Source organism: Pseudophryne corroboree, chromosome 2 (genome assembly GCF_028390025.1).
Source record: "Pseudophryne corroboree isolate aPseCor3 chromosome 2, aPseCor3.hap2, whole genome shotgun sequence".
In the NCBI taxonomy this organism is placed as follows: domain Eukaryota; kingdom Metazoa; phylum Chordata; class Amphibia; order Anura; family Myobatrachidae; genus Pseudophryne; species Pseudophryne corroboree.
Window position 1 is genome coordinate 421886748 of NC_086445.1, and position 19106 is coordinate 421905853.

The window sequence follows — 19106 nt, forward strand, 5'->3', positions numbered from 1 at the left end:
GTTTGTGTCGGCCACTAGGGTCGCTAATCTTACTCACACAGCTACCTCATTGCGCCTCTTTTTTTCTTTGCGTCATGTGCTGTTTGGGGAGGGTTTTTTGGAAGGGCCATCCTGCGTGACACTGCAGTGCCACTCCTAGATGGGCCCGGTGTTTGTGTCGGCCACTAGGGTCGCTAATCTTACTCACACAGCTACCTCATTGCGCCTCTTTTTTTCTTTGCGTCATGTGCTGTTTGGGGAGGGTTTTTTGTAAGGGACATCCTGCGTGACACTGCAGTGCCACTCCTAGATGGGCCCGGTGTTTGTGTCGGCCACTAGGGTCGCTTATCTTACTCACACAGCGACCTCGGTGCAAATTTTAGGACTAAAAATAATATTGTGAGGTGTGAGGTATTCAGAATAGACTGAAAATGAGTGTAAATTATGGTTTTTGAGGTTAATAATACTTTGGGATCAAAATGACCCCCAAATTCTATGATTTAAGCTGTTTTTTAGTGTTTTTGGAAAAAAACACCCGAATCCAAAACACACCCGAATCCGACAAAAAAAATTCGGTGAGGTTTTGCCAAAACGCGTTCGAACCCAAAACACGGCCGCGGAACCGAACCCAAAACCAAAACACAAAACCCGAAAAATTTCAGGCGCTCATCTCTACCAATAAGTACCTTTGGGAGGCCGAGACCTCTAGGGGATACATATGTAGGAGAGCTAAAGCTGGGGATGGGGTTAAAGATAGACATAAAACTTTATTTATCAGCGTAAATACTTCTGCCCAGAAAGCATGGAGAAGGGGACATGACCAGAAAATGTGGTACAAATGTCCTGTTTCTCCGCAGTTTCTCCAACAGAGTGGTGAGCAGGAAGGCCAGAATGTGTGCAGTCTGTCCGGGGTCAGGTATAATCTATTCAGTAATTTAACATGCATTTCTGAATGGTTTAAACAGCGTGACATGCGGAATGTTAAACAGTATAATTTCTCCCATTGTGACTCTGCTATGGGAATACCCAAGTCCCCCTCCCATCGCCTCTGAGCATTTGACTTGTGGTATGGGACCAATGAGATGAGCACATTGTACCAATAGGTAATATCTTTAGTTGATGTAGGTAATACCACGCGGGATAGGATAGACTGAACTAGAGAGTTGGGGGGAGTTTGTACGATGGGTAGACCCTTAAACCAATGTCTGATTTGAAAGTAGTGAAATAGTTCAGTACTCGGGAGGGAGAATTTATCGTGCAATTGGGCGAATGAAAGAAAGGCGGTTCCCTCTAGTAAGTCTCCAAGGGTATGAATATTACAAGCATTCCACGCAGAGATATGTAGGTTGGGAATTAACTTACTCACTGCTTTAAGTGAAAGGGCCTTGTAGGGGGTAGTAATGCCTGGGAGCCTACTTATCAAACTATCCCATATTCGTAAAGAAGAAGCCGTAGATGGAAGGATGGTCAAGTCGTTGGGACGTAGGGCTTTGGGAGTCCACAGCAGATCTGCTAAGGGGTATCCTATGCAACTAACATCTTCGATATGGGCCCACAAGGATACAGGATTGGAGGGGTTCCAGGATTTCAGTTGGGCAAGCACACATGCTTCCTGATACATACTCAGGTCGGGTTACGCGAGACCTCCTCTGTGTCGAGGAAGTATCATTCTAGCATGTGCCAATTTTGGGGGGTGCGATTTCCACAGATATTTCGTCAGGACAATTCTGCATTTATCAAGATATGGTTTGGGGAAAGTATAAGGTATAGTGCGAAATAAATACATAAGTTTGGGTAAAAGGGACATTTTAAAGGCAGATAAACGACCCAGCCAGGATATCTCATACAAAAGCCACGAGGATGTCAGGGTCTGGAGAGTGAGTATCAGGGGAGGGAGATTTAAATCAAAAACAGTAGAGGAGATAGGAGGAATATGTATCCCGAGGTATGTAAGTGAGTCGAGTTTCCAGTTGTATGGGTATTGAGATCGTAAAGCAGCCGTGAGTGTATCGGGTAAGTGGACAGGTAAAGCGTCAGTTTTAGTTGTGTTCAGTTTGTAGTATGAGGCCTCACTGAAGCTATGTAGTATCGAATGTAGATGCGGGAGAGAGGAGGAGGGTCGAGATACAAAGAGAAGAACGTCGTCGGCAAAGAGACACAACTTATGGGAGAGTCTCCCATGGGTCAGGCCGGGGAATGCAGCATCCACTCTGATTTTAGCCGCCAGGGGTTCAATGTCAAGGGCATATATCAAAGGTGAGAGAGGGCAACCTTGGCGTGTTCCATTAGTGATTGGGAAGGCGTCCGACAAGAATCCATTGCTAAATACTCTTGCTGACGGTAGAGTGTATAATGCTAAGATTGACGTCAGGATCTGGGCTGAAAAGCCAAATTTAACTAAAACAGTACGCATATACAGCCAATTTAATCTGTCGAACGCCTTCTCAGCATCCAATGAGAGTAATAAAAATCCCTCGGTGCCGGGGGCCCTGTCTATCAAGTTGAAGACCCTACGGGTGTTGTCCGAGGCCTGTCTTCCAGATACAAATCCAACCTGGTCAGGGTGAATCAACAATGGTAAATAGGCACTAAGTCGGGATGCTATCATTTTAGCATAGAGCTTAACATCACTATTAAGCAATGCGATTGGTCTGTAATTGTGGCAATGGGCAGGGTCTTTCCCAGGTTTGGGGATAGCTACCACCTGGGCCTCCAGCATTTCCTTAGGGATGGTACCAGTACTGGTTATATCATTAAACAGAGCAGTCAAAATGGGGGAGAGACGGTCCGTAAAGGAAGCATAAAAGTCGTTAATAAACCCATCGGGGCCAGGGGCCTTGTCCTTAGGGAGGGATTTAATCGTAGATTCGACCTCTAGTGCGGTCCAAGGGGCATTTAAGGCATCTAACTGACCAGGGGTTAAGGTAGGAAGGTTGACAGAAGAAAGAAACGCTTGTATAGAGTCAGGAGTAGGCTGGAATGTGAGGGGGTCAGCGTGTAAATTGTACAATTTAGTATAGTAGTCTGCGAATTGGTTAGCAATATCTAGAGGGTTTGCAAGCTTAGAGCCTGTAGAGGAGAGAATAAGTTTAATTCTATTGCGAGCTCGATGAACACGAAGTCTGCGAGCAAGCATTTTGCCGGGTCTATTACCTACTAAATAGAATTTCTGTCGTAATCTATTGAGGGCTGCTTGGGTTCTAAAAACCAACAGTTTTTGTAGTTGGCTGCGAATGTCAGATAGTTCCTTACGCAAGAGCCGGGTGGGGTGTTTCTTATTCTTATCTTCAGCTATTTTAAGTCTCTGTTCTAGGTCTAGTTGGAGTTGTTTGGCTTGCTTTTTAAGCGTAGCTCCAGCCTGGATAGCAGAACCGCGGACAGCCGCTTTTAACGCACACCAGTAATTTGGCAAGGAGGTGTCCGAAGGGGAATTAGTGTCTGTATACAGGGACATGCAATCGGAGATAATTTTTTTGGCCAGCGGGTCGTGCAATAGGTGGGGAGATAATCGCCATGGTCTGGGGGGCACGGGAGCAGAGTTAATGTGCCATTTCCAATATAGCGGTGCGTGGTTGGACCAGGTGATAGGTAGGATATCGACCGCACCAGAATCCTGTAAGGTCCATTTATCACATAACACAAGGTCAATTCGTGAATATGAATTGTGAACCGGTGAAAAGAACGTGTAGTCTCTACCTGAGGGGTTGTGAATGCGCCAGATGTCATACAGGTCGAACTCTGCTAACACGTTACGTAGCGCTAATGAGGGGCCAGGGCGGGATTTAGATGTAGTTGAAGAGGGTTGGGACGATTTATCAAGTTTGGGATCTAATACGAAGTTAAAGTCTCCTAGGAGGATTAAGGAGCCGACCCGGACCTTTTGGATAAGCAAGCAGAGCTTCCGAATAAAGGCCACCTGGTTTGAGTTAGGTGCGTATAGAGAGACTATAGTGACAGGTTTACTTTCCAAAACACCCGTGAGGATCAGGTATCGGCCTGCTTTATCTGCAATTTGGGAGTGGAGAGTAAAAGGAACATTATCTCTAAACAACAGAGCTACTCCATTTCTTTTAAAGGGGCCGTTAGCGAAATATCCTATAGGGAACCTGTGGTCTTTCAACACAGGGGGATTATGGGAGGAAAAGTGAGTTTCTTGTAAGGCGACTATATCAGCTTTGTATTTATGAAAGGAGGATAAAGCTAATCTACGTTTGTTGGGGGAGTTTAAACCCTTAACATTTAATGAGAGAATACCAACCATACTTATTTAGTAAAAATACAATGCAAGTGACGACATCCCATCCGGATGGGGGGGGAGGGGAGGGATATAAAAAACACGGAGAAGGGGCGATAGATTCAAAAGCAATAAAACAAAGGGGAAGGAAAAGTAAACTGACCCAGTACATCGGGTCTGCATAGCTACTGCAGGGGAAAATGAATGCAGTAGATAAACGAGGGGCAGGCGGACTCTTCAATCCACCCAGAGTCATTGAGAAAACAGATAGCTAAAGTGTAGGGAGAATAAATGCACATCTCCCTCCAAACAAAAGTGGCACATGGGGAACAAACATCTATTAAAGAAACACAAATGCAGCACAAAATGGTATGGCATATCTTACTAGCGGAAATACATCCGACTGCTGTAATCAGCGTGTACTGTAAAGATAGGCCATTTAAACAGATAAACAGGTAAACTGGGGCATGAACTGAACAGCCACTTTTAAGTAGGAGAGTATGCAGTATGAAATCCAGCAAGGAGAGAATGTAACTGACCTAGAGGAATTCAATAACCATAAGAGCAGCAATAAACAGAATTATAGTAAAGTTAATATCTCTAACGAAATATAGAAAGGCATGTTAGAACATTCATTAATTACGTAGTGCGTTCACTCAGTGGACCATTCCGAACGAGGTGGAGGACGTCTTTCGTGAGAAGATGGCAGTTTCACTGAGATGTCCCAGTCTTCGAGTAGTTTCACTCCGGCTTCCAGCTCCGATATAGTAAATGAAGAGCCGTCGTAAAATACAATCAGCTTCACTGGAAAGCCCCACCTATATCGGATATCTTGGGCCCGGAGGGAGGAGGTGATCGGAGCTAAACTGCGTCTCTTAGAGAGAGTGAGTGCGGAAAAGTCCGGGAACAATTGCAATCCTCCTAGAGTATCCGAGTTCTCTGCATCTCGAGTAGCTTGGAGAATACGTTCTTTGACGGTGAAGAAATGTACCCGGAGTAACGTATCTCTAGGTGAGGAGTTGGAGAGAAACCGAGGTTTAGGAAGGAGATGGAGTCGGTCAATTAACAGTTCCGCATCGGGTACTCCAGGTAGCAGTTTACGGAACAGGGCCATGGCATATTTCGTCAGATCCGAGTTATCGACTGAATCGGGTATTCCTCGTATTTTAATATTGTTCCGTCTGGAACGATCCTCCATATCTGCCATTTTGTTTTTAAATGTGTCCAACTCGTTTTGTTGTTGGTCATGAGCTGTAATGAGATCATTATGTGACGTCACCAGTTCTTCCAATTTGCGCTCTAGAGTGTCGGTTCTATCCCCAATGGCTGTCAGCTCAACCTTGACTTCACGTATGGCAGCTGTGAGGTCATGAGTTAAGTCCGATTTGAAGGCCGTCAAGACCTGGCAAAGGGTCTTCACAGTAAGGGGAGCATCAGAATTCGGATCCACGCCCGACACTGAAAGCGAGCTGGTCAGAACAGATGAAGAGGGGCTTTTCGTAGAAGGGGCTGACACTCCTCGAGATGGCGGGGACGCCTGATGTTGTTTCCGGATCGGGAGAGATACCTGAGGAGGTAGTGTGCCTTTTGCTTTTTTAGGCGCCATAGTGAGATAGAAGACACAATGGAGAAAAAATAAATGAATGATCTGAGAGTGTTGCAGCAGACGGATCCCTCTAGGCTGGTGCGTTATAAAGTAGACAGGATACTGGTTTTCAAACGTAGTTCCATGTTAAACGGTAAGACTCTGGGTGGGGAGGTCACATATTAGAGGTCACATCGCGACGGGCTGTAGGAGTGTAGAGGCGAGGGTCGTCTCAAACCCGATAGTGATGGTATGAAAGCACTAGACAGCACTTGAGAGCAGTCTCAGATTATTATGAGAGGGCACGATTAGATAGCCAAACGTACTGCAGCCAGCAGTGTATTATATGTCTTCAATAGGTTTAGGCCACTTGTATATATATATATAGCAGGCAGGGTTTGTGAATGGAAATGCTGCTATAGAGCTGCTGTGCAGTGTCCCTGTGTTATGCTGCTTGTGGTGACAAAAGCTGTGGGATGCTTTTCAAGATGGCCGCCGCCAGAAGTGCCAGCAAGGAGTCTCTCCTTCTACCTGCTAATCCAGGCACAGGAGAGGAGCCTTCAGCCCCCTGCAGGTACCTGGGGGTCTGGGGAGTGTCTCCACTGGCCAGGGGATGTGTGGAGCGCCCGCAGGAGGTCCGCCGGGTCCCGCCGCGGCCGCGAACGGGTCCCGGAGCTCGTCGCCGGGATGCTTCCTAACTCGAGGCCCCGGCTTCTGGAAGTGGTATAGGCCGCAAGCTCGTAGTGGCGGAAATAGACTCTCAGCGGTGCGGGACTTCTCTCCAGAGAGCCCAACGCTGTCAGCAGCTCACTGGGGTATAAGTCAGGGGCCAATAGAGGGTATATTAGATGCTTTGTGGATGTTTTGAGTTCCTTATTTGCAGGAGCTCTAGCCCGAGGTGACTGCAAAGCACAGCGTCCAAGCCACGCCCCCAGTGCTATTTATTTTAAGGGACATTACTTACTGTCAGAGTTGGCCCTAGGCATAGGCAAACTAGGCAATTGCCTAGGGCATCTGGTATGCCTAGGGGCATAAGAAGCTCCTGCTGATTAAAATGATATGTGGCATGCCTATATTCTGTGTGTAGCATTTCGTATGCAGATACAGCCACAGTCACACACAGTATATAGGCATGCCACATATCATTTTAATCAGGAGAAGCTGCTTGTGCATCCTAGCCACATAGCAATGCAAATAAGATGCATTTTCATCAAAAATAGGCACCCGACGTTATCAGAGCTACCAGTTGACTCGCGCCAGGCATCTCCTGCTGCATGGTGTATGGAGGCAAGATTTATGAGGACACATCTGTATCCAAGCAGAGTCAGAGGTCACAGAGTTAGCGGTCGTGTGAGTGCTGTGTGTGTGTGTGTGAGTTGGTTGGTTGTGCAATAGTGTTCAGCATATGTGTAAGGGTCATTATGCGTTTCATGTGTATAAATGCATTAATAATGTGCAGCAAATGTGTAAAGGGCACTATGTGTGTCATTATGTGTATAAGGGCATTAATAATGTGGGACATATGTGTAAGGGGCGCTATGTGTGTCATTATGTGTATAAGGGCACTAATAATGTGCGGCATATGTGTAAGGGACATTATGTGTGTCATCTGTATAAGGGCATTAATAATTTGTGGCATGTGTGTAAATGACATTATGTGTATAAGGGCATTAATAAGGGTTGTCATAATGTGTAAGGCATATTATGTTTATTAGGACATTAATAATGTGTGTCATGTGTAAGGGGCATTACTGTGTGGCATTATGTGTATAAATGCATTACTAATGTGTGGCATTATGTGTAAAAAATGCTCTACTGTGTGGTGTAACGTAATGAAAGGGCACTACTGTGTGGTCTAATGTGCATAAAGAGCAATATGGTGAGGCGTAATGTGAATAAGGATCAATATGGCGTGGTGTAATGAGAATAAAGAGCAATATGGTGTGGTGTAATGTGAATGAGGAGCAATTCAGTATGATGTTATGTGAATGAGGGGCACTACCGAGAGGAGTAACGTATATAAGGTAAAGTGGTACTACTGTGTGATGTAATGTGAATAAGGGACACTATCGCATGATAAATTGCAAACAAAGTTGCAGTACTGTGTGGCATAATTTGATTTGGGGGTACTATTGTGTAGTACTGCAGTAAGAACACATACCTTTTTTGGCTGTGCGCCGAATGTGCACAATGTTCTTATTTAAATTACAGGGGGTAGGAAAACCAAAATAAGGACTGCTATGGGTGAGGGGTGATGGTGCTGGGAAAGAGGTGCAGGGTCAGAGGCGGAACTAACGTTGGTGCTAGGGGGCATCAGCCAAAATCTTGCCTAGGGCATCATATTGGGTAGGGCCGGCTCTGCTTACTGTGCTGAAGGGAGCACTGCCATTCCCACTCCAATAACAGACTTGATTTTTGTACTAGCTGTGAGTTGGTAGTGAAAATCGCATCCTGTATTTTTAATGGGATGACTGGTTTATAAGTAGTAGTTATTAGGCAAGATATAGAATAAGAGATGACAGCTATCGCATAGCTAGACTATAGTTACAGTATTCAGCAGCAGTTACATCATTTGATTCAAAATAAAGCAGTAACAAAGTGTTGTTAGCAGTAACATGTTTTAGCTGTAATAATAGACATATAGTAGAAGTTGAACCATTGTAAATATGCTTATGTCCTTGTGCCCAGCAGTGAGTACAAAAGGTCTGAGATCTGTTTAAACTAGATATGAGTTTGGGGCTGGTGTGTGTCCCTGTTAATAATGTACATGTTTATATGAACTGACCTTCAGATAACACAGTTGTTGTTTTTCTTTGATGTATGAGATGTAGAGTTGCTATATGTCATGGTTTTCCTGGGATCGTACCGAATTGTTGTCTGCATCATGGCACCTCCAAATGTTCCAGTTTTCTGGGGAGGACAGCCATGGCCACTGTCACTGAGGGCAGACTGGTGGTCCGCCCCATCACAGTCACAGTGTTCAGGCACATTGGTTGGATATGAAATACAGATGATCGGGATTCCAATGGTCAGAATTCAGACAGTGGAATCCTGATGCTCAGAATGCTGGATAATGGTGAGAATTTGAACCCTAACCCTCCCCTTCCACAGCTTAACCCTACCCATCCCCTCCTGCAGCCTAACACTCTTCCCCAAGTTCCTAACCCTAATACTCACCATGGGCATCCATCGGTATTGTAAGCATCGGGATTCTGCTGTCGGAATTGTGACCATCGGGATCCCGACTACCTTACTCTCACACATTTACTATGAAAGACAGATCCTACAGCAGTCTGAACAGGTTCAGTATGAAATAATGGCGATTGGGATGCCGGCAGTCAAATCAACGACAGCAGCATCCCAACACTGAAGTTCCCGACATTGCAGGTTTTATTTAACCCTCCCCCGTCCCCTACCCTAACCATAACCCTCTAGGGGTAGAATCTAGGGATAACCCTCCAGTGGTGGTGGCTAGGGCTAACCTCTCTGGAGGTTTCGGCTAGGGCTAACTACACCCCCCCCCCAGTGCCTAACCCTCCCCCCCTCTAGGCCCTAACCCTGATACTTACCTTCCGGATGTCAGCATCAGTGTTCCGGTGCCTGTCTCCAGAGAGGTGTCGGGATTCCGGTGTTGGTCACATGGCCGCAAGCATCCTGACCGCTGGGATGCCAAACACATCCCGTCTGAATACAGAAGTACCCTGCATTCTCCCAGGGGCCAGCGACTGGTTGCACCAGTGACACAACTACTCCTACTGCCTTTGTCAATAGTTATTTGGGGATTAATACAGCCAAAAAGTAATTAAACTGTTTTAATTATCAGTAGTTTTAGACATTTTGTCTGGACTTGACAACCATAATTATAATTGCAGAAGCAATTTATAGACATTGGGCCGGATGCAATGGCTTGCAGGACGGATGGAACTCCGAGACTTTCTGCTGTCAGAAATGGAGGGACAGAGGTATATATGGAGATATGTACTGCTGTCCCTCCATGGTACATTCGTGGGATACTTAATCTTTGCATGTATACCCCAAAATTGCCTGTTTAAGGGGAATATTCCTCAAATATTGTTTGATAAATAGGCGATAGAGTAATAATGTAAAAGGAAGTAAACAAACAAAAGGGCTGCCAAGATTTCTGCTGATCTTTCCCTTACTGACCTCCCTCCTTTCTTTTTCCCAATGTTTCAGTATAACCAGAACTGTTTTTAAAAGGGTCATTTTTTATTTTGAACCTATTTTCCTTTATTTTCCATTTCCTTTCCTTTCTCTTACTTTCCAACCACCTTCCTCTATCTCAGTGTCTATTTTTTCAGTTTTCCAATTTCTGCTTACTCTCCCCTTTTCTCTCTTCTCTTTCTTGGGTGGAGGAGTAGGGGGTGCTAGGTGCACCTGGAGATAGGTGAATCTCCTGAAAAGGAGCGGTGGAAGGTGGGGAGCAGAAGGACCAGTACAGCGTGGCTGCGCAATGCTGACGGGATCCACTCTACAGAAATGATGGAATAAAAGTTGGTGGTGGCCGGAGTCTGAGGTGTTGGGAAAGTGCTTTAACAATACAACTTATACAGAACTATTTTGGTAAAGAATATGAACATACAAAAAAGAACTTCTACACCTGCCTACTGGATATCGTGGATACTGCAGGACAAGAGGAGTACACTGTTTCCTTTGCATGTTTGCAATCAACAATAGTAATTCATTTGCTGATATCAATTCTTTTTATTTCCTTACTGTATGTAAGGAAATAAAAAGAGTAAGACTCAGATGATGTTCCTATGGTACTTGATGGTAACAAATGTGATCTGCCAGCATAGCATGGAGAAGCTGGCCAGGAATTATGGCCTTTCATTGAGACATCTGCAAACACAAGACAAGGAGTTAATTCAATACAGGATGAGAAACACTGGACAGCAATAAAGACAACAGCCAGGGCTCCAGTAGATTGCTGTGAACTATCATGCAATTGGATTCATTATGGGAAAAGCATTAGGCAACTAGCTTATACCCCCAAGAACCCAAAACATATACCCCACCTGCATGGACTGTTACCACACACACACCACTTGTCAAAATGGATAGTCTCATCGCTGTGCACTTTTCACACTGATGCTGCCACATGAATCAACATATAAATTACACCTGTTGCTCTGCTCGATTCAAAGGGAATATCCTGGATATAACTTTTTACAAGTGGCTGAAGAAAAAAATTATGTTAAGGTGCTTTAGTGATGTGCCTTATCTCAAGGATTTCCATGGCTTAATGAGCAAATCCTCATTTGTGTGAATAACAGTGGGTATAGACTACTGTTTAAAAAACCAAAAACAAAATTCTACATGAAACAATTTTTCTTCCAGTGTCTAATGATTCTTGTATGAAAATATAGCCTTTGATTCTTTTGATGGTCTGGTCTGGAACAAAAGGAATATAATTGTTTTGTGAAAACTATTATCAAGTTTGGGAATTTAGACTTATTTGCTTATGTTTGGGACAGTGTTCCACTTTACAGTGTAGAGTCCTTATATATCATGTGAAATGGGTTTCAAGTGGATTTCAAGTGTCCATTGACCAGGCAACCCTTACAGAACATCATATCTAAATAGTATAAGCTGCTTAAATAAAGCCAGAAGTAAATAAACATCAGTTAACATCTAATTAAATGGAGTAATTTAATTCCGTCGCAAGGAATGTTTCGGCATGGGTAATTGGGTGGAATTCAAATGCTTTTCTGGCCAGCAGCCACTAGATGACATTGAACGGAGCTATTCTAATGTAGCTCCGTTTGGGCGTGATCGGTTGCCATTGTCTACATTTCCAAATGGCACTTTTCCCGATCGCACCTATTAGTTTAGTAGGGTTTAGCCACTTTACGTGGCTATATCCGACTCTAATGGGTGCGATCAGCGCGATAATGGGTGGGATAGACAGAAGATCAGGGTCAATAACATTTGAATCCCCCACATTGTGTCTGCTCTGTAGATGAAATCATAATTGTAGCTGAGAATGGCCTTCACAAATGATCAGATTTCCGCTCTGAAGTACACTTTCCAAAAACACAAATATTTGGGGTATCAAATAGATAATCCCAAATTCCAGCTGTCTGAAGCCTAAAACAAGACTTGTTTCCAGAAACTCAGAATTAAACATAAATTCAACAGTGTCTATTGTCACCCACCACGGTCCATTTCTGTCTTCCAGTATATGCAGCCCGGGGCAGCAGTTCTACACAAAAAACATCCTTGGGTACACCATGTCTGCAAATTATCCCAGTTCACCTCTGGCCTAGATGCTCTGTTCTTTTAGCTCTCCAACAATTTCTTTGATGTACCTGCCCCAACAGCCAGTAATGCCTTACCTTGCCTGTCAGCAAGAACATCACTTTGTGTAACATTAATATGTGCATGACGAACAATTATATATATATATATATATATATATATATATATATATATATATATATATATATATATGCAGTGGGTATTGTGTTGGATACATTTCATTTACTTGTATGTATCATATTTCCATGTTCTGCTTATCTCACACATTGTAACATAGGTAGTGTGCCCAAGATGGCTACCACACCTGGTATTCTCATGGGCAGAATGAATAATACATAATCCTTCTCCTCCTCCTCCTCCAAAATTTCATCCATGTTTTACTTTAACCCATAAAACTCATGAAATGAAAAAAGAAACCTAGAGCCAAACTTTATGGGATCATTAATATTGTATAAACTAGAGATGTGCGGGTTTGGATTTACCTGGATCTCAAAACGGTATCTTATTGGCTCTCAGATGTGACATGTTTTGTGCTGCTTACTGCAATCTGAAGCTCTGCAAACCATTTCTATACTAAATGTATGTTCATATCTTACCCTGTAATCTTCTTACTGCAATCTGAAGCTCCGCAAACCATTTCTATACTAAATGTATGTTCATATTTTACCCTGTAATCTGTTTACTGCAATCTGAAACTCCGCAAACCATTTCTGTACTAAATGTATGTTCATATCTTACCCTGCAATCTGTTTACTGCAATCTGCAGCTCTGCAAACGATTTCTGTACTAAATGTATGTTCATATTTTACCCTGTAATCTGTTTACTGCAATCTGCAGCTCTGCAAACCATTTCTGTACTAAATGTATGTTCATATTTTACCCTGTAATCTGTTTACTGCAATCTGCAGCTCTGCAAACCATTTCTGTACTAAATGTATGTTCATATTTTACCCTGTAATCTTCTTACTGCAATCTGCAGCTCTGCAAACCATTTCTGTACTAAATGTATGTTCATATTTTACCCTGTAATCTGTTTACTGCAATCTGCAGCTCTGCAAACCATTTCTGTACTAAATGTATGTTCATATTTTACCCTGTAATCTGTTTACTGCAATCTGAAGCTCTGCAAACCATTTCTATACTAAATGAACAATATGCAAACAATTTGTTAGATAGATCTGTGATTTCAGGATTTGTTTGTAATTTAAAATACCTGTGTTTGAAATTTTGGTCAGTGCCGCATATTTAATGAAGGCAGACTGGGTTGGTGTTTGCATAGTCAAACACTGTGCAATTTAACCCCTTTGATTAGTGGGACATTTGCCTCAGCTGTAGTTGTGTCAATTTACCATAGTATATCTGTAGCTTCAACCATGCACAGCTGTGCGTGTCAGCTGTGCGTTCCAATACTCAAAGCATTCCTATCTCTAAGCGTTTTGAAAATTATCAGTTAAAAAAACAGTTGAACAAACATTGAACAACATCAAGAAAGAATTCAGGAACATTGTTTACTCACCAAACCTCTGCAATGAAATCACCAGGACCAGGCCTACTAACCCTCTGGCAGAGAATATCAGTAGTGCCTTACATGCCTACCCCTCAAGGTGAGCAGGGAGCACTGGGGGGGAGAGCACCTAGGCCAGGGCCAGCAGGGTCATTTTCATCGGATTTTGGTGTGCTCCCCACATTCTCATACCACCCCTTACTGCTCCTATTAGACCAGGATAATTTCCCTCCTTTCGTTGTTTACCTGCAAAGGTGATCTCACCATGTGCTTTAAAAAAAACAAAAAAAACTTTTACTGCATACTTCCACCCCACCGTGTGGTATTCCTGTGAGGTGTACCTCCACTGATTACACACTCTGCCAGCAGCATCTAACATAGTGCACCCCAAATGGGGGCCTCTGATGGTTCCTCTGCGGGCAGGTTGTGCCTCACATGGATTGTTCATACAGGTTATATCATATGACTACACTAGTGCCCATTCTCCCATGTATGCATTGGGTGCATGTATGGCTTACCTCCCAGTGTAACCTCCGTAGTGCGCCCAACATGGCTGCCTCATCTGGTACGCTTGTGGATGGGATGAAAATACATGGACCTGATAGTTTTGTCGGTACCCTACTCTGAACGTTAGGACGCTGCAATCCCCCCCATTTTGTGTCATCTCTTCTAGGGGTGGACTATGATTACTATATGCATTCTAGGTTTTCATTTTTATGCCTGTGTGTATTGCTGTATTAATCCTCTGTATTATGTTTATTGTTCTAATGTCTGTAAAGCGCCTTGAGTCCTGTTTGGAGAAAGAGCGCTATATAAATAAAATTATTTTTATTATTATTATTATTATTATTATTATTATGTTTTGTATAGTCAATAAGAAAATTCTGGATAAATCTGAACTCACGTTAATTCTGGTGTTAAGAACCGCGTAAATACGAACCCGCACATCTCTAATATAAACCTATGTGATTATCGTATGATAATTTTCTATAGCTCATAATACAGTAAATGATGTGAGAAATCTACAGTATATCTCATAATATATGGTGTTAGAAATTTGCAGTAATACTTCAGAATTCTATACACTCCAAGAAAAATCATAAATGTGTATAACAGTGTAAAAAGTGTTTTAATGTGAGGTGGTGACTTCACACTCACGTTGAACCAGCATATATTCATTCACATCTCATCAGGCTTAGGGGCAGATTTAACAAGTGATATTGTTTTTAACACTAGTTACTAATCTTACATTTTTCTCCAATCAATCAGCAACTAACTGTCATGTGTTTAAAAAATGTCTGAAGCTGATTCGTTGGAACACCATTTAAGATTAGTAATAAGTGATAATGGCCCTCATTCCGAGTTGTTCGCTCGCTAGCTGCTTTTAGCAGCATTGCACACGCTAAGCCGCCGCCTACTGGGAGTGTATCTTAGCTTAGCAAAATTGCGAACGAAAGATTCACAAAATTGCGAATAGAAATTTCTTTGCAGTTTCTGAGTAGCTCGATACTTAGTCTGCCACTGCGATCAGTTCAGTCAGTTTCGTTCCTGGTTTGACGTCACAAACACACCCAGCGTTCACCCAGACACTCCCCCGTTTCTCCAGCCACTCCCGCATTTTTCCCAGAAACTGCAGCGTTTTTTCACACACTCCCATAAAACGGCCAGTTTCCGCCCAGAAACACCCACTTCCTGTCAATCACATTACGATCACCAGAACGAAGAAAAAAACCTCGTAATGCCGTGAGTAAAATACCAAACTTCTTAGCAAATTTACTTGGCGCAGTCGCAGTGCGAACATTGCGCATGTGCAAATAGCGGAAAATCGCTGCGATGCGAAGAAAATTACAGAGCGAACAACTCGGAATGAGGGCCAATGTCAATATCACTCGTTGTTAAATTTGCCCCTTAGTTTTATGATCAACCATAAACAAATTTAAAATATGGCCTTTATTGCATAAAAGTGAAAAACAAAATAAAGGTGTGATATCATCTTGAAAAACAAACTTAAAAGAATTTGAATAGCTAATACGGACAGTGTAAAGAATTCATGCAGTGTCCAAACTGACACTTTCTACGCATTTCATGATACTCTGCTCACTTTTTCTGGAAAAGTCTTTCTAATGATCTAAAAGAGGAAGTCTTTCTTTACAAATTGATGTTGTACAAGAAGATATAGCCCCATTAGTTTATTACACATGCTTAACAAATATTTTCTTCCCCCCCTCAGGAACTCTTTACATGTGAAAGAATCTGCAATGCCTCTAATTCAGAGTCTTGATTCCTGCTTGTGATACTGACTGTGTCAGTAACTACCATTCTCCCACCGGCCATACCCATGACAAACAAAAAGTCCACCATGTTTCTTACAACAGAACACTAAAGCAACTGAGCAACTGACTCCGTAACGTCAGCTTCACACAACAAGTTCCATTTAGGTCCAACTGCCTGTCTGCACCAATCATAATTTGCACATTTTGACAGACTCACAGGTTTGTAACCTTGTATATAGTATCTATACATTCAGCGCAACCTGTTTTTTTTTTTTTTTCTTTTCATTTTTTTATTATGGAAACCCTGTTCTTAGTGAATAGAGTTATTTAAGATGTTTTGCTGCATTTGATATGTTTTTACACATTTCTGTTACAGTACAGATTTTCACTCCCAATGTTTTTGGAGTTATCAATCCCAATAAGAATACCACTACATTTTACATCTAGTATTTATTCATTTACTAATTTATTTTAACACTGCAAAGTTCCATAATCATGATGATGATGATGATGATGATGATCATCATCATCATCAGTATGGAATGTGCACCAAGAATTGTATACCCACATTACAAGCCTCCTGGAAGGTGTATCAGTGGCTGCTTCTGATTGTGCAATTATGGGAGAATACCATATGGTAAAAGTTCTACTCTAGCCTTTCATTTCACTCCCCATTCTGCCTCCTAAGCGTAATTAGGAGTGCAATTAATGAATGCAAGTGTAAAAGTTTTTAGTGCCTCTGCACAGTACAAAGATGTGCATTTTATTCAAAAAATAAAACCATGTGCTGTACATCTTAATTAACATGAATTTCAAAGATACTACAAGTGTGAATTAGAACAAGAAAGACAATCTCAATATTACATAGGAGCAAGACCTACACTGTTTATGGGGGTATTCAATTTGGGCGATTCAGAAGCAGGGCTTTTTTTTTGCGAAGGCGAAAAATTTGTCAGGAGCGAAAAATACGTGTTCCAGGGAAGCCACGTGTTTTCGCACCTGGGCTGGAGAAAATGCTAGCAGTTTTTCGCAGATTTTGAGGCAATTTTTTGCCAAAGCCTTTTCAGAAAAAAAGAGTGAAAAGGCATTGGCAAAAATGCCTTAAAAACGGGCTAAAAATGGCCCTCAATTGAATACACAGGAGGGTGAATTCGATAGCTCCAAAATTGTTGGAGCTAATTGAATACACCCCCATTACTCCAATTAGAAATGGAACAATAAAGTTCCCACAAAAGTGGCTGTTGTGAAAGAAATTGAAAATGTAAATAAAAAATTGTTTTTGTAACCCCCTAACCGATATTTCTCAATTACACACACTGAAGAATTCAAAGGTTATCTTGCATTTCTGATCATATAGTGTTAGGACCACCATATCAGAGATCCCGTGAAGTGGCTGGTGGCTTTATCATATATTTGCAAATATATGTAAATGAGATCTCTGCATTTCTACTATTATATAGGATGTAAATGTAATTTACTGCTCCATTAGAGTGTGCTGGGGCAATTCTGTGTTGTTTTTTTCTTGTCTAGATTAGCCCATCCTTGCAAGCACCAGTAATGGACTAATACTGTAAATTGATTTGAGCAACTTACCATTTTTGTATATAATGGGCAAATATATAAGATAGAGGCCCTCATTCCGAGTTGTCCGCTCGCTAGCTGCTTTTAGCAGCATTGCAAACGCTGGGCCGCAGCCCTCTGGGAGTGTATTTTAGCTTAGCAGAATTGCTAACGAAAGGTTAGCATTTCTGCTATTAATTATTTCCCTGCAGTTTCTGAGTAGCTCCAGACCTACTCCTAGATTGCGATCACTGCAGACTGTTTGGTTCCTGGTTTCACGTCACAAACACGCCCTGCGTTCGGCCAGCCACTCCCCCGTTTCCCCAGCCACTCCTGCGTTTTCGTCTGGCACGCCTGCGTTTTTTAGCACACGCCCGGAAAATGCTCAGTTACCACCCAGAAACACCCACTTCCTGTCAATCACTCACCGATCAGCAGAGTGACTGAAAAGCGTCGCTCGGCCCTGTGTAAAATTGCATAGTTTTGTGTGAAAGTACGTAGCGCGTGCGCCCTGCGGCCCGTACCATGCGCAGAACTGGCGGTTTTTAGCCTGATCGCAATTCTGCTAAAAACATCAGCGAGTGAACAACTCGGAATGATCCCCAGTGTCCCAATGAAAGAAGTACACTGCATATGCACAGTCATCCTCTTATGTTAGCTATATGGTCACATTTCCTTAAATGTCCCATAGTAAAAAAAAAATCTTTGTAACCTTCCCCGCTAGTTAACTGTGCACAGTCTAACTGCTTGTCCATTATGTGCTGAATCATACATTAATTGCTATGACCGTTGTGCTAAATCTTGTCCTCGGAGCGATAATCCTCTTCATAGTTGCAGTAATAAATGACAAGCAAAGCATGTACACCGGATTATATTTTGAACGCAAGTTAAATGTAGGTTAAAATATGTGTAGTTAGCTATATTTTAAGTGTCAACATTTTCATTGTACAGATATTGATACAGGTTGAGTATCCCATATCCAAAATGCTTGGGACCAGAAGTATTTTGGATATCGGATTTTTCAGAATTTTGGAATAATTGCATACCATAATGCTATATCATGGCGATGTGACCCAAGTCTAAGCATAGAGTGCATTTATGTTTCATATACACCTTAACACAGCCTGAAGGTAATTTTAGCCAATATTTTTAATAACTTTGTGCATTAAACAAACTTTGTGTACATACACACAATTACACACAATTCATTTATGTTTTATATACACCTTATACTCATTTAATACAATATTTTTAATAACTTTGCGCATTAAACAAAGTTTGTGTACATTGATCCATTAGAAAACAAAGATTTCACTATCTTAGTCTCACGCAAAAAAATCTGTATTTCGGAATATTCCGTATTTTGGAATATTTGGATATAGGATACTCAACCTGTATAGTCAAAATGTCAAAAAACAAAATATAGTATGCTTATATTTAGAGATGTGCAGTTCGGATCCTCAGAAATCTGAATCCACCTGAATTTTGTGGATCTACACCGAGCCAAAACCCTGTCTGGATCCCCTGAGGAGATCCGAACAGAGTCCCAGTTTAAATTTGAAATCCGAATTTTGGGGTTTTGGATTTCCAAAAATAACATGATTTTATCTCTTTTTGTGAATCAATTTTTATTGATTTTAATCAATGATTATCAATATTTAATCTATTGTAATCCATACCGAAATCTGAATG

General features: G+C 42.1%; 1 protein-coding gene across 6 annotated transcripts in view; it reads left to right on the top strand.

The window, feature by feature from the left end:
• Positions 1-19106, top strand: part of LOC135025143 (toll-like receptor 8) — a 65515-nt gene that overhangs the window by 15389 nt on the left and 31020 nt on the right. For 3 of the 6 annotated variants that reach the window (XM_063953509.1, XM_063953511.1, XM_063953508.1), the window contains one exon: positions 15812-16073. The exons of 2 other annotated variants lie outside the window; for them this stretch is intronic. The gene's annotated coding sequence lies outside the window, so the exon portion shown is untranslated. Of the gene's footprint in view, positions 1-10177; positions 12208-15811; positions 16074-19106 lie in introns of those variants that run through there. One more of the 6 variants, XR_010221983.1, reaches the window with a different exon arrangement.